Source organism: Lipotes vexillifer, unplaced genomic scaffold, assembly GCF_000442215.2.
Source record: "Lipotes vexillifer unplaced genomic scaffold, Lipotes_vexillifer_v1.1 scaffold657, whole genome shotgun sequence".
NCBI classification, from domain to species: Eukaryota; Metazoa; Chordata; class Mammalia; order Artiodactyla; family Lipotidae; genus Lipotes; species Lipotes vexillifer.
This window is the reverse complement of record NW_006774518.1, coordinates 18,319-33,464: the sequence shown is the minus strand read 5'-3', so window position 1 is coordinate 33,464 and position 15,146 is coordinate 18,319. Positions and strand designations below refer to the sequence as shown.

At 45.1% G+C, this 15,146-nt stretch overlaps 1 pseudogene; it reads right to left on the bottom strand.

The window, feature by feature from the left end:
* Positions 1-10,758: 10,758 nt before the first annotated feature.
* Positions 10,759-15,146, bottom strand: part of LOC103074753 (vacuolar ATPase assembly integral membrane protein VMA21-like) — a 21,835-nt pseudogene continuing 17,447 nt past the window's right edge.

The following is a 15,146-nucleotide window of genomic DNA, read 5'->3' as shown; positions in this document are numbered from 1 at the left end:
GAAGGCTGAGGAGAGAAGGATTCAAGCTTTGCCCACTTTGGGAGAATATCTCCCTTAATCTCAATTCACACATTTTCCACTGCTCACCGTAAACCACACCCCTTCTTCTCAACAACTGACCTTATGATCTCTCCTGCGAGGTCTGCAAACTGAAATCTTCTTTTCCCAAATCCAGGTACTGTTACCTCAAATCTAGGAGTCAGCTCTCTTCTTGTAGTCTGTAAGGAGATAGAGAGGTGAAAGCAAGAGGGAGGGGAAGCCAGGAGAAGAGGTCAGGAATAAACCAAGGGTCTGCAGACCAGGGTCCTGGGCCCTGGCTCTGACACCCCAGCGGACGGCGCCTCGCTTTCTGTGCCTTGGTTTCCTCATCTAATAAAGAGGAATTGGACCAAATGAGCCCTAAATTTCCTTCCAGCTCAGACATAAAAGTGCTGCCCCTCTCCCGTACACCCTCCTCTCCATCCTCGCCATTTAGTTGTCATGGGACTAGCAATCTCTCTCTGCACGCCTGTGAAGAGAAATTGGGGTTGGAGGGGTGGGAGAGCAGGGACTCAGTGAGATGCTGGCACAGGCTTTCCCGCCCGGCACCCCCATCTCCCAGCAGCCTTCCTGGGAAATCTAGCAGAGTTTCCCCTCGAGTTTGATCAATATTTGTTTGACGAGTTTGGGAGGCCAGTTTTGATTTGGTTTTGGTGTTTGGGAACTTATAAGAAACATACTTCAGGAAGTAAAACTTGTGTGTGTGTGTGTGTGTGTGTGTGTGTGGTGTGGTCTGGTTAGGGTCTCTCCCATTCTTCTCAGTAATTTTTTTTTTTTTTTTTTTAAGTCTCAGTAATTTTGATCTTAAGGGAACTGAGGGAATGCAGGAACAGAGAAAAGGCAAACAATAGTGCAGTGATAAAGCAGAGTCCTAGTTCCTCCTCAGGGGATATACATAATAATATATCTTTGAGTTCTGCAGGAACTGAAGTCACATCCAGGTGGAGGATGGAATGATGTTGACCCTCCTGACTTCGAAACACTAAAGCTTGGACTCTGTTGACCTTTCCCTCAATTTGCCCCAATTTGTTTTTGTTTTGTGTTTCTTTGGCCATGCGTTATGCCAAATTCTTCTCTGCTCAAGTGCCTACATGAATATGCAGGTACCCTTACCTTAAAACTTCCCCACTTTTGCTGTTCTGGGAGACACTGCTTTGGGAAAGATCCCAGGTGTTCTCCTTACTTGCTGCAAGTAGTAATAAATCCTTCCTTCTCCCGATCTTTGGCTTGGTTGTGTGTATTGGCTGGATACCCACCCAGAGGCCAACCCAGTTTTCAAGTAACAGTAATGGCTGGAGTTGGCTAAGTAGCAACAATTTAACTTCCTGATCTGGATAGCATGCAATGAACAGATATTCATTAGCTTTGTTAGTTAGGATGCTTTGGCCCTCAAGTAACAATATCCAAATAAAGATGACTTAAACTAAAGCCGTAAATGATAGTAACTGTTATCCAACAAGAAGTCCAGAGGCAAGGACATTCATTGTTGATACAGGGTTTAGTGATCCATTGCTTCAGGGACCTAGGGCTTTTCTCTGTGTTATTTTTAGCAACTTGGTGATATCTCTCCTCATGGTTGCAAGATTGCTACAGTGATTCCAGGGGTCACATGCAGACACAACCAAGTATTATGTAGAAGAACAGCAGTTTCCTCCCATACATATCTCTTTATTGGTGAAGAAAACCTTTTCCAAAGGCCTGCCAGCCAGCTCAGCTCTCTTAGGCCCCAGTAGCTAGGATTGGTTATTTGCCCATGCTCTTGCTGTAAGGGAGGCTAGAAAGAGGACTTTCTAGCACTTTTAGCTTCTGAAGTATAGGCAGGCACTAACGGCAGGGGAGAAAGTTGTGGAAGGCATAACTGTTCAGTTGGCAGCCAACAGTGTTTACCGTATTTGCCATGTGTGTGGTGTGTGTGTGTGTGGTGTGTGTGTGTGTGGTGTGTGTGTGTGTGTGTGTGTGTGGTGTGTGTGTGTGTGTGGTGTGTGGTGTGTGTACAAAGGCTAGAGAGGAAACGGAAATCCTAACCTACTCCTTCTTCTTTTCATATTTTTCATATTCCCTCCTCAGTTGCTTTTCTCTAAATCGCTGCTCTTGGACCTCTGCCTCCCAGAGAGAAGGAAACCAGATGATCCTTAAGGTCGCTTCCAGCTCTAAAATTCTAAAAAAAAAAAAAAGAAAAAGAAAAAAGAAAAAGAAAACAAAACCTGTCGGGACTTCCCTGGTTGTCCAATGGGTAAGACTCTGCGCTCCCAATGCAGGGGGCCTGGGTTCAAGCCCTGGTCGGGGAACTAGATCCCACGTGCATGCCACAACTAAAAAAACAAAAAGAAACACAGTTCTAAAATTCTGAGCATACCTGCTGCCCTGCCCTTCTGCCACTTCTTCCAGAGGAAGGTGCCTACAGCTCCCACAGTGACCACTCGAGAGGCCAGGAGCCCAAAGAAGATCCAGACAAGCGTGGGTGTGTGTTGTTTAGAACCAGGAGGCTCTGAAAGGTGTGGGCATGTGAGGCACTGACAGACCAGCCTGGCTCCCCCACCCTTTCCCTGGGCTACCCTGTCTGCTCATCTGAGGTCCTGCAGAGACCCAGCATCGGACTGGGATGCCACCAGACAGGAAACCTCTTCTGTGTCAAAGGGCATCTCAGTGGACTGCTGGCTCTAAGCAGTCCCATCCCACTGGGATCAGATGGCTTGAGGTCCCAAAGACCCAGGGTTCAGGGACAGCTGGACACCAGAGGACAGAAGCCACGGGCCCTGCATGTTGGGATGGGCTCTCTTCTAGGGGTTTTTGTAGAGAGGCACACGCACTGAGGGGGCCAGTGGGACAGGGAGAAGTGGTGGCAAAGGAGACCTAGAGACTCCTAGACCTGGGGGGACTTGCCACCTCTGGTCTTGCCACACTGCCATGCATCCTCCAACAACAGGGCCTGGCCTGCCACCCAGGCACCATTCACACCACATTCCATGGTGACTGTTGGTCACACCCCGCCCTGAGTACCCTGGGGTGCTAAGCCCTGGGCCAGAACTTGAACACCAAGTAGAGAATGGATTGACCAAATATGTGTGAGAGAAGGCAAGGCCAGTGGCTAGGCTGGTTAGAAACAGAACTGTGCTCATGTAGGACAAAGATAATGCACGGACTTCCCCGCTGGTGCAGCGGTTAAGACTCCACACTTCAAATGCAGGGGGCACGGGTTCGATCCCTGGTCTGGGAAGATCTCACATGCCACGTGGTGTGGCCAAACAAACAAAGAACTGTGCTCACGAAGGACACATTTAATGCAATAGGGGTCTGCTCCCTCATCCCTCCCCGCCATGCCCTCGGCCCCTTCACCTTCCCCACTGCTCAGTCCCCACCTATCATTCCTATCATAGGCTTCAGGCTGGGGCCCCACCCCAGCTTCCAGGTATTTCCTGAAATGGTGGAGGCAGCTCTTGGTCAAGAAGGATTACTCTTTTCACTTCTCTCCATCTGTAGTTCTGTTTTTTCCTAGCTTGTTTTTGCTGGAATTGAAAGACTCAAGTGTACTGAGAAGGGAGTCCTGGCCATCAGAGTTGTATTGCCAGTGTCCCCAGGTGCTCTGATTCCCAAGCAAGTCGTGTGACTCTGAAATGCCGAAGTCCCAGAACTCAAAAGGAGAACAAAACATTAGTTTTCTCTACCTCCACTCCCACCACTTCCCAAAATGCCTGGAATTCCCTTCCTCGGCTGATAAACCTTCACTCATTCTCCAAGACATATCTTCCCGGTCATGCACATCCCCACCAAGTCGTGCTGCACCCCACCCTTCATGCCCTGCAGCAAGTGGCTCCCTCCTTTGCTCCCATCATGCCCTGCTCATGCCACAATCATGGTACTGACCACACTGAGCCCTCCTGAAGGCAGGGACCCATGCCCTGTGCCCAGCATCATGGGGTTTTGTTTGTTTCTTTGTTTTTGGCCGCACCTTGCCCATGCAGGACTTCCCTGACCAGGGATAGAACCCGCACAGTGGAAGCGTAGAGTCTTAACCACTGGACCACCAGGGAAGCCTCATCAAGCTTTTTTAATTGAACTATAGTTCACATACAGTATTATATTAGTTTCAAGTGTACTACATGGTGATTTGACATTTGCATACATTATGAAATGATCATCACGAAAAGTAGTATCCATCTATCTCCAAAAGTGTTGCTACTGGGGATTTCCCTGCTGGTCCAGTGGGTAAGACTCCGCACTCCCAGTGCAGGGGACCCAGGTTCGATCCCTGGTCAGGGAACTAGATCTCACATGCATGACACAGCTAAGAGTTCACATGCCACAACTAAGAAGTCCACATGCCACAGCTATGGATGAGCCTGCATGCCGCAATGAAGATCCCCCATGCCGTAACTAAGATCCAGCACAGCCTAAATAAATAAATAAATATTTTTTTAAAAATGTTACTACCAGGACTTCCCTGGTGGCACAGTGGTTGAGAGTCCGCCTGCCGAAGCAGGGGACACGGGTTTGTGCTCTGGTCTGGGAAGATCCCACATGCTGCGGAGCGGCTAGGCCCGTGAGCCATGGCCACTGAGCCTGTGCGTCCGGAGCCTGTGCTCTGCAACGGGAGAGGCCACAACAGTGAGAGGCCTGCGTACCGCAAAAAAAAAAAAAAAAAAAAAAAACTATGCAAAAAAAATGTTACTACCATATTATTAACCATATTAACCGTATGCCTTAAACAGCAACATGTTTAAATCCCAGATCTAAATGCCACTACTAGATATATTGTCCATAGCAAATGTAACTGGACCTCTCTAAGCCTCAATTTCCTCATCTGGGAGTTGGAGATAACAATAGTGATCAAATGATATAATGCACGCCAGTGTTAATGTAATACCTGCCAGTAAGAATTCAAGAAATTCAAGAACTAGTAGCTGCTATTTATTTTTTAATATTTATTTATTTATTTGGCCACGCTGGGTCTTAGTTGTGGCACTCAGGATATTCTGTCTTCATTGTGGCATGCAGATCTTTTTTAGTTGCGGCATGCAGGGTCTTTTACTTGTGGCATGTGGGATCTAGTTCCCTGATGAGGGATCGAACCTGGGCCCCTGCATTGGGAGCTCCGAGTCTTAGCCATTGGACCACCAGGGCAGTCCCAGTAGCTGCTATTGTAATGTTTATTATTGGTAAAGCACCATGAACAGCATTTACTAGACCCTCAGATATTGCTAGATGAAAAAAAAAAAATGATGTAGATTAGAAATATACTTCTCTTGGGACCCTGACCAGGTTTCCAGGGTTCCTATAAATACTGGTGGAGATGGGGAGGTGGCTATGTCAGAAAGGCCATTTATTTCCCAGACCCTGGATTTGACAAAGTTGTATACAATTTTTTTTTTTCACCTGAAGGGAAGGCCTGGGGTCTTGAGACAACGGAGAACTCTCTAGCCCTGTTCCCTGACTGGAGAAAGGTAGGAGTCTTACACTTAAGTCCTACCCTTTCCAATACACAATACTCAATATCCAATCTTTTGGGCACCATCAGGTACACACTAGGGTCTGGAGTCAGGGATGAAACCCCCCAGGAGGAGGAGGCAGCATCAGTGAAGGGTGCTGAATCCAGAGTGCTCAGCAGGGTGCCTGGCTTCGAGTTTAATAAATATTAGTTTAACAATAATGAATGAACAACTCCATATCTTTAGGACTGCTTTGAGCTCTTCCCTTCACTCCCCATCACCTTGGCTCTGATTCTTCTGCTCCACGATGCCTCTTAGTTGATAACAAGGTACTGGGCTTTGGCCTTCATTTTGAGAATCAGCTTTTCCCAAACCCCTAGGTCCCTGGCTTCAGACCAGGATGCCTGGAACTCTGCCCACCTGCCCTCCTTGCATTAGAAAGACTGGTCATCCAAGAGCTTGAGAATTCATAATGGGCTTGCTCAGGGCTAGGCTGGGAAGCAGTGATGAAGCTGTTGCTCTGCGGCATGTGGGATCTTCCTGGACCAGAGCTTGAACCTGTGTCCCCTGCATTGGCACACGGATTCTTAACCACCGCGCCACCAGGGAAGCCCTCTTTTTCTTTCTCTTTTTGGCCCCATGGCATGTGGGATCTTAGTTCCCCAGCGACTGAACCCACAGCCCCTGCACTGGAAGCACAGTCTCCACCACTAGACCTCCAGGGAAGTCCCCCTCCCTCTCTTTCTACCTCAGTTCACACAAATATGTGTTCTATTGATACATACTTATCGACGTCTAACGTGTCTCACAGATTCCCAATGTGCTTACCTTTATAAATTCCATCTGTCCCATTTGTCTTCTTGTCTTCTATAGCAGAACTGGCTATTCCCAAACAATAGGCAGGTGTGCTTTACATGGGTGCTTATACTGGGTTGCTGCCTACCTCAACACCTTCCAGTTTCAAACCATTACCAAGCTCTGCCCATTTTTAACTTCCCATTCCTCAAATCTGGACATTCCTCTCTATCCTCATCAAACCAACCCATAGCATTGCTTGTTTGGTTTATAGCCAGAGTCTTTCCAATTGGCCTCCTTCCCTCCCATCTTAACCATTTAAAATCTGTCCTCCTTGATATAATCAGGGTAATCAATCTGGAAATATGTGTCTGACTGCATAGCTCTCTGCTGCTCCTTCAAGGATTCCCTTTCATTCTCAGGATGACTTCCAAGCTCCTTAGCAGACTAAACAAGGCCCCTCAAAGGCTTACTTCACCCTCATCTCCCACCACTCCCTGCCTTCACTCTACACTCTTGGACCAGGAATGTTTGAGCATCTCTGCTCCTGCTGCTGTTCCACGTCCCAGTGTCTTCCTGAGACTGTTCACTCTCAAGGGAAGACTCACGACCCCTTCTGCTCCATACACCAGTGGCATTAAAGCCTTACCCTGGCCTCAAACCGTCTGCCACTCTACTGCACCCCTTTATTTCAGAGATGACCTCTGACTCTTACTCAGAGAATGGTGGGCTAATCCACAATGCACACACACACCCTGCACACTCATCTATGGGCTTTGACCCCCTGGTTATTCCCTTCTATCTAGCAGGGGAATAGAGAGGTAGGAAGTTTGAGGACAGTGCTCCTCAAGCTTGCCAGAGCCTAAGAATCACCTGGGCTGTTTGTTTCCTAGGCCTTTCCTCTCTAGAGCCTGACTCAGGAAGTTTGGGTGGGACCCAATAATCTGTTTTTAACAAGCACATCATTGGTGATTCTTATGAGATACAATGCCTTGGTTTTAAGTCTCTGAGCTTTACTTTTCTCATGTATAAAATGAGGAAATAGTGCCTATCTTGGAGGACGAGAGGTAATACCTCTCCCCCTAAAAAAAAGAAAAGAAAAGAAAACTGGTAGATTTTTTTTTTTTTTTAACATCTTTATTGGGGTATAATTGCTTTACAATGGTGTGTTAGTTTCTGCTTTATAACAGAGTGAGTCAGTTATACATATATATATGTTCCCATATCTCTTCCCTCTTTGTCTCCCTCCCTCCCACCCTCCCTATCCCACCCCTCCAGACAGCCACAAAGAACCGAGCCGGTTTCCCTGTGCCATGCGGCTGCTTCCCACTGGCTATCTACCTTACGTTTGTTAGTATATATATGTCCATGTCTCTCTCTCGCCCTAACACACCTCACCCTTCCCCCTCCCCATATCCTCAAGTCTGTTCTCCAGTAGGTCTCTGTCTTTATTCCTGTTTTACCCCTAGGTTCTTCATAACATTTTTTTTTCTTAAATTCCATATATATGTGTTAGCATACGGTATTTGTCCTTCTCTTTCTGACTTACTTCACTCCGTATGACAGACTCTAGATCTATCCACCTCATTACAAATAGCTCAATTTCGTTTCTTTTTATGGCTGAGTAATATTCCATTGTATATATGTGCCACATCTTCTTTATAAAAAAAGAAAAGAAAAGAAAACTGGTAGATATTTTAAAACACATTGCTAGTTAGACATAACTCCTGTTATTATTGGCTCCTTTTCCAGAAATTTCTCCCTTTAGACTCACTCCTTCTCTTCGCAAAATAGGCTCCGAGAATAAATTGTCCTTCTCTACTCCTTAGCCCCTCATTTTTTTCCTCTAATTTTTTTTTATTGAAGTATAGGTGACTTATAATATTATATTAGTTTCAGGTGTACAACATAGTGATTCAATATTTTTATAGAATATATTCCATTTAAAGTTGTTATAAAATATTGGCTATATTCCCAGTGCTGTACAGTACATCCTTATATCCTCCCTTTTTTTAGCCCTTGCCGCATGGTACCTGGGATCTTAGTTCCCCCACCAGGGATCGAACTTCTGCCCCCTGCATAGGGAGCACGGAGTCTTAACCACCGGACCACCAGGGAAGTCCCTATATTATTTATTTTATACCTAGTAGTTTGTACCTCTTAATCCCCTGCCCTTATCTTGCCCCTCCCTCTACTCCTCTCCCCACTGGTAACCACTAGTTTGTTCTCTGTATCTATGAGTCTCTTTCTGTTTTCTGTTGTTACAGTCATTTGTTTGTTTTATTTTTCAGATTCCACATATAAGTAAAAACATACAGTATTTGTCTTTCTTTGTCTTGTTTATTTATTTATTTATTATTTTGTGTGTGTGTGTGTGTGTGTGTGTGTGTGGTTCGCGGGCCTCTCACTGTTGTGGCCTCTCCCGTTGCGGAGCACAGGCTCCGGACACGCAGGCTCAGCGGCCATGGCTCAGGGGCCCAGCCGCTCCGCGGCACGTGGGGTCTTCCCGGACCAGGGCATGAACCCGTGTCCCCTGCATTGGCAGGCGGACTCTCAACCACTGCGCCATCAGGGAAGCCCTGTCTGGTTTATTTCATTAAGCATAGTACCCTCCAGGTCCATCCATGCTGTTGCAAATGGCAAACTTTCATTCTTTTTATGGCTGAATAATATTCCATTGTAGATATACATCACATCTTCTTTATCCGTTCATCTGTTGATGGATACTTAGATTACTTCCATATCTTGGTTATTATAAATAATTCTGCTATGAATATTGGGGCACATATATCTTTTCAAATTAGTGTTTTTGCTTTCTTCAGATATTTACCCAGGAGTGGAATTGCTGGATCATATAGTTGTTCTATTTTTAGTTTCTTTAGGAACCTCTACACTGTTTTCCACAGTAGCTGTACCAATTTACATTCCTACCAATGGTGCACGAGGGTTGCCTTTTCTCCACATCCTCACCAATAAAATTTATTGTTTGTTGTCTTATTGATGATAGCCATTCTGACAGTGTGAGGTGATATCTCATTGTGGTTTTGCTTGCATTTCCCTGATGATTAATGACATTGAGCATGTTCTCATGTGCCTGTTAGATGTCTGTATATCTTCTTTGGAAAAATGACTATTCGTGTCTTCTGTCCATTTTTAAAATCAGGATGTTTGATTTTTTGGATATTGAGTTGTATGAGCTATTTATATCTTTTGGATATCAACCCCTTATGACACATATCATTTACAAATATCTTCTCCCATCCAGGACGTTGTCTTTTTGTTTTGTTGATAATTTTCTTCGCTGTGCAAAAGCTTTTAAGTTTGATTACGTCTCATTTGTTTAGTTCTGCTTTTGTTTCCCTTGCCTAAGGAGACAGATCCAAAAGAATATTGCTAAGACATATGTCAAAGTGTATACTGCCTATATTTTCTCCCAGAATATTTATGGTTTCCAGTCTTACATTTAGGTCTTTAATCCATTTTAAGTTTATTTTTTATAAGGTGTGAGAAAATGTTCTAATTTCATTCCTTTATGTGTAGCTGTCCAGTTGTCCCAACGTCACTTACTGGAGAGACTGTCTTTTCCCCACTGTATATGTTTGCCTCCTTTGTCATAGATTAATTAACCCTATGTGCATGGGTTTATTTCAGGACTCTCCATTCTGTTCCATTGATCTATATCTGTTTCTGTGCCAGTACCATACTGTTTTGATTACTGTAGCTTTGTAGTATAGTCTGAAGTTAGGGACCATGGTACCTCTGTCTTTGTTCTTTTTTCTCAATATTGTTTTGGCTATTTGGGGTCTTTTGAAGTTTCATACAAATTTTAGGATTATTTGTTCCAGTTCTGTGAAAAATATCATGGATATTTTCATAGAGATTGCATTAAATCTGTAGATTGCTTTGGGTCATTTGGACATTTTAACAGTACTAATTCTTCCAATCTATGAACACAGGATATCTTTCCGTTTACTTGTATTGTCTTCAATTTCATTCATTAATGTCTTAGAGTTTTCAGAGTATAAGTCTTTTACCTCCTTGGTTAAGTTTATTCCTAATTATTTTATTCTTTTTGACGCAGTTGTAAACAGGATTGTTTTCTTGCTTTCTCTTTCTGAGAGTTCATTCCCACTCACGTTTAATTAACAAAATATTTTACTTAATTGCTTTTTTCTGATAATAAAGTAATATCAACTATCTCAGAATAACACCACAAAGAAAGCAAAAGGCCCTCCAACACCTTTCCTCCCAACATAACCACTGTCATCAGCTTGGTGAATGCTCTAAAAGGTTACTTTTCATGAACCCGCTTTTTTAAACAAAAAATTAGATTCTACTCTTATGTAACTTCTTTATTTTCTTTTTTTTCCCCAGCCAGTTTCTTTTTTCTTTTTTTGATTTTAACATGTTCTTGCAACTTTACTGAAATCATGAATATCCCAGAGTCATTTATCATTTTAAAAAATCAATTTAATGCTATAAAAAGGTGATATTCACATTAATCCTGTTTGTCTTCACACCACTGTCATGAGCCTTCATTCCAGGCGCCATAAACAAAGAGGGCCAGCACCACATGGGCAGCAACCACTGCAACAATAACAGCATAAAAATAGCTGTCCCTATTGGACATCCCAAAGGCACCTTCAAAAACATAATATTTATCGTGAAATATAACCCAGCAGGTACAGTGATCTTTAAAGCTGTGAAGAACAGGAGCATCTCCAGAGTGAATGCTAATGAACTCTCATTTCTGAAGCCGGGTGGCTGCAGTGTGTTCAGTGACGTTTTATCAAGGCGCTCCGTGCCCGCAGCAGGTGCTCAGAAGCGGGCTGGCCTCAGTGGCTGTGCTCAGTGGGCGACAGGTCAGTCCAGGCGGGCTGCACTGGAAGTGCCTGCGAGCTCAGACTGACTGGCCTACTATCCACTTCCTAATTGCAAAATCCACCAACACTTTTCAGCCCTTATCTGATGTGGTCTCTCAGCTGCCTGTGACCCTGGATGTCACTTCCTCCTGTCACTCTCCTGTTTGGGAGCTGACTCCTCTCCCCTGCCTCCCAGACTGGCTCCAGTACCCCAGCCGTGACTATTGGGTTTTCCGAGTCACTTCTTCAAGCCCTACCCTCTGCTCATTCTCCAGGTGTTGCCTGGAAACACCCACTCACCTCTGGACTTCTCTCATTACCCTCCTAGTTCCCATCAACCATCCTCCACACAGCTGCTTTTTCAACACAAGTCTGATCATTTTACTGCCCTGCCTGAGATTCCTTCAATGAGACCTTCCCCAATGCCTTCAAAAATAGTCCATTTCTCCACCTGGCTCCTGTGAGAAACGAACCTGACCAGGATTTGGAATCAGAAAAATCTGGATTGACGTTTCTCACTCAACAACATACCAGCAGTGTAAATTTAGGGAAGCTGTCTAACTTCTAAGTCTCTCTCTCATCGGTAACACAGGAAAACAAGACTAAGGAATATGGCTGAGAGTCAAGAGTTTAATGTTAGTATATACCCAGAATGCAAGGGTAGAGAGGAGCCGCGCTTTAAAAATCGATATGCTGTGGTTCAGCCTATGCTTTCCTACCCTCAGTCAGATTTTCGCATCTCCCTGTGATTCCCAGAAGCCCACTCAAGCTGCCCAGTTGCCTGGAGTGCCCTTTTCCCCCTCTGGTTTGTCTGCCCAAGACCCTGCCTATCTTCCAACATTACTGAATTTCAGCCACTTCCTTTCTGAGCCTCTGAATGTAGAATTCACATCCTCCTTTGGGAAGTCCCTGACCCTACGCATTCTGCTGTGATAGCATCTTTAATATTTTATTGCACTAATCTGCTCACTCAATCGTTTTTTTTGTTTGTTTTTTCTTAAACCAAACTGACACCCTTTAAGATGAGATTTTATTCATCTTTTCAACCCTCGCACCAAGCACAAAATAGTTCATCAGTAGTGGGGGGGTTGCCAACACCAATTCGATATAAAACTCATTTCCCCCTCTGCTCAGTTCCTGCCATGATGTAGAACTAAGTGTAGAGATTAAGTTTCAGACTGAAGTGTGGTGGGAGAGGATTGGGGTAATGTTACTTATGGCCTTATCTTCTCTAAACTTTGGCAACCTTGTCTCCCCAGACCTCCGTTGCTGGGCTGCAGGAAGCACTCACAAAGGGCTCACAGAAGCCACGGTTTGGGGGAGGGTGTGCTTGGGGTGAAGGGGAGAGGGTGGACACAACTAAGTGGCCCCAGAACTCAGCGCCCCCGTCATTGGGGCGGTGGGGGCGGGGCACCTGGCCTCGGTTTCCCCGGGGCGGCAAGCCTCTTCCTGCAGGGTTGGGGATCGGGTATGGATGGGGTATGTGCAGCAGCACAGCAGCACCTGCAGGAACCGGCCAGGGCCCGGCTCGCTCACTTAGCCCCGAGGCAGGGCGAGACTCACTGCCCGACCAGGCTCCCCGTGGCGAATCCCAGGGAGGCTCCCACTGGGCCATAGCTGCTTGAGAGACTGGACTTTTCCTTCTCCTTGAATCCATTTGGATTAAATCTAGTCAGAGCCAGGCTTCTGCCCTACCCTGATGGACAGAGGTGCTTTGGTTCATCCTGACTGGATTAATGAATTTAAATTGTTCTTCCGGGGCTTCCCTGGTGGCGCAGTGGTTAAGCATCCACTTGCTAATGCAGGGGACACGGGTTCCAGCCCTGGTCCAGGAAGATCCCACATGCCGCGGAGCAACTAAGCCCGTGCACCACAACTACTGAGCCCGTGTGACACAACTACTGAAGCCTGCGTGCCTGGAGCCTGTGCTCCGCAAGCCACCGCAATGAGAAGCCCCCGGCAACTACAGAAAGCCCGCGCACGGCCACGGAAGACACAACGCAGCCAATAAATAAATAAATAAATAAATAAATCTATTTTTGGAAAAAAAATTTTAAAAATAAATTGTTCTTCCTCGGTCACCATGGGATTATGACTGTTTTTATGCTCAGACTTCTCTTCACCAGTTAAATATTATGCTTTTAAAAATCTACTTTTGGGACTTCCCTGGTACTGCAGTGGTTAAGAATCTGCCTGCCAATGCAGGGGCCACAGGTTCGATCCCTGGTCTGGGAAGATCCCACCTGCCTCGGTGGGAAGATCCCACCTGCCTCGGATCAACTAAGCCCGTGCACCACAACTACTGAGCCTGCGCTCTAGAGCCCGGGAGCAACGACTACTGACCCCACACGCCACAACTACTGAAGCCCAGGCGCTCTAGGGCCCGTGCTCCACAACAAGAGAAGCCACCACAATGAGAAGCCCGGCACCGCAACGAAGAGTAACCCCCGCTCGCCACAGCTAGAGAAGGTCCACAGGCAGCAACGAAGACCCAATGCAGCCAAAAATTTAAAAAAATTTTTTAAATCTACTTTCATGTCTGATTTCCTAACCTCTGACTAGCCCCAGCTTCCATTCTCAGTTACTGGAGCATTTGAAGATGCATCGGTGTTTTTCTGGTTTTGTTTCAAATACACACAACATAAAATATAGCATTTTAACCATTTATAAGTGTACCATTCAGTGGCATTAAGTACATTCACATTGTTGTGTAACCGTCACAAAGAAACTTTTGTATGTATTCAATATAAAATTTAAAGTATAAAAGTAATATGTGCTTCTTGTTATAGGTAAATGCTCCAAAAATTTATAAACAAAAAGTTAACAAATGTATTCTGTTTCCACCACCAAGAGGTATAACCACATTAACAGTCTGCCGTGTAACCCATCCAGATGTTTCAATAATGACCATACAAGCAGATGTCCACATATTTGAGGGTTTTATTTTTTGCTTTTACAGGGATGGGATAATGCTGTTCATAATAGTCTGCAACTCACAGACATCTCTCTGTACATATAGATTAAACTCCTTCTTTTTTTTTTTTTTTTTGGCCACGTGGTTTGTGGGATCTTAGTTCCCTGACCAGGGATTGAACTGGAGTCCTCAGCAGTAAAAGTTCAGAGTCCTAACCACTGGACCACCAGGGAATTCCCTGAAACTCCTGTTGTGTGCGTGTTGGACCTTTTGGACTAGTCCTCCAAGATCTTATATTGTTTTCTCCTATTTTCCTCACATCTTTGTCTTTTGTTTTACTTTCTGGAAGATTTCATTCAACTTTATTTTCTGCCTTTCTATTTTCATTTCTGCATAATTTTAGCTTTCAAGAGCTATTTGTTATTTTTTTTTGTTTCATTCCTTTTTTGATGACAGTCTTCTCCTCCCTGCTGTGATTGATAGCTTCCCCCCTACTCCTTGCATGGTCTCTGCTTCCTCCAAGTTGCTTTTGCCCCCATGTTTGTTTAAGTTTCTGTCTGTCACATCAAAGTTTTCTTCAGATATCTGGGGGCCTTGGTTGTGGTGTGTATTTAAAATCTGACTAGAAGCTATGCTTGCGGGGGAGCTGGTAGATTATAGGCTTTACTATAGTGGTCCTTGGGCACCCCCACCACCACCACCACCAATGTTAGCATCTTTAGCCTTTTCCTTTTGGGATCGTCAGATGACCTAGAGAAGGTCTTCCCCTGTCCTGCTTGACTTTCTGGGAGCTGAGCGAGGGAAGAGGCTGGCAGTGGGGCAACATCAAACATGTGAACTTTTACTAACCCCCTCTGCTCACAGTTGTTCTTGGTGTGTTCCAGTCCCTATGTTTTTTGTTTCCCCAGAGAATAGACCTTCCAGAGGCTAAGCCTTCAGTCCTACAGTGGGAGTGAAGAAAGTTTCCAGGGGCACAGCGTAGTAGTGGTGGGTGGTCTGAGATGTAAACTAGGTTACTTGTTAGCTTTCTTTACTCCTAATTGAGAATTCAGATTTCTTAGTTGTAACTCCTCCAGCTTCCAACATTTTGTTGCAACTGTATCCTTTCAC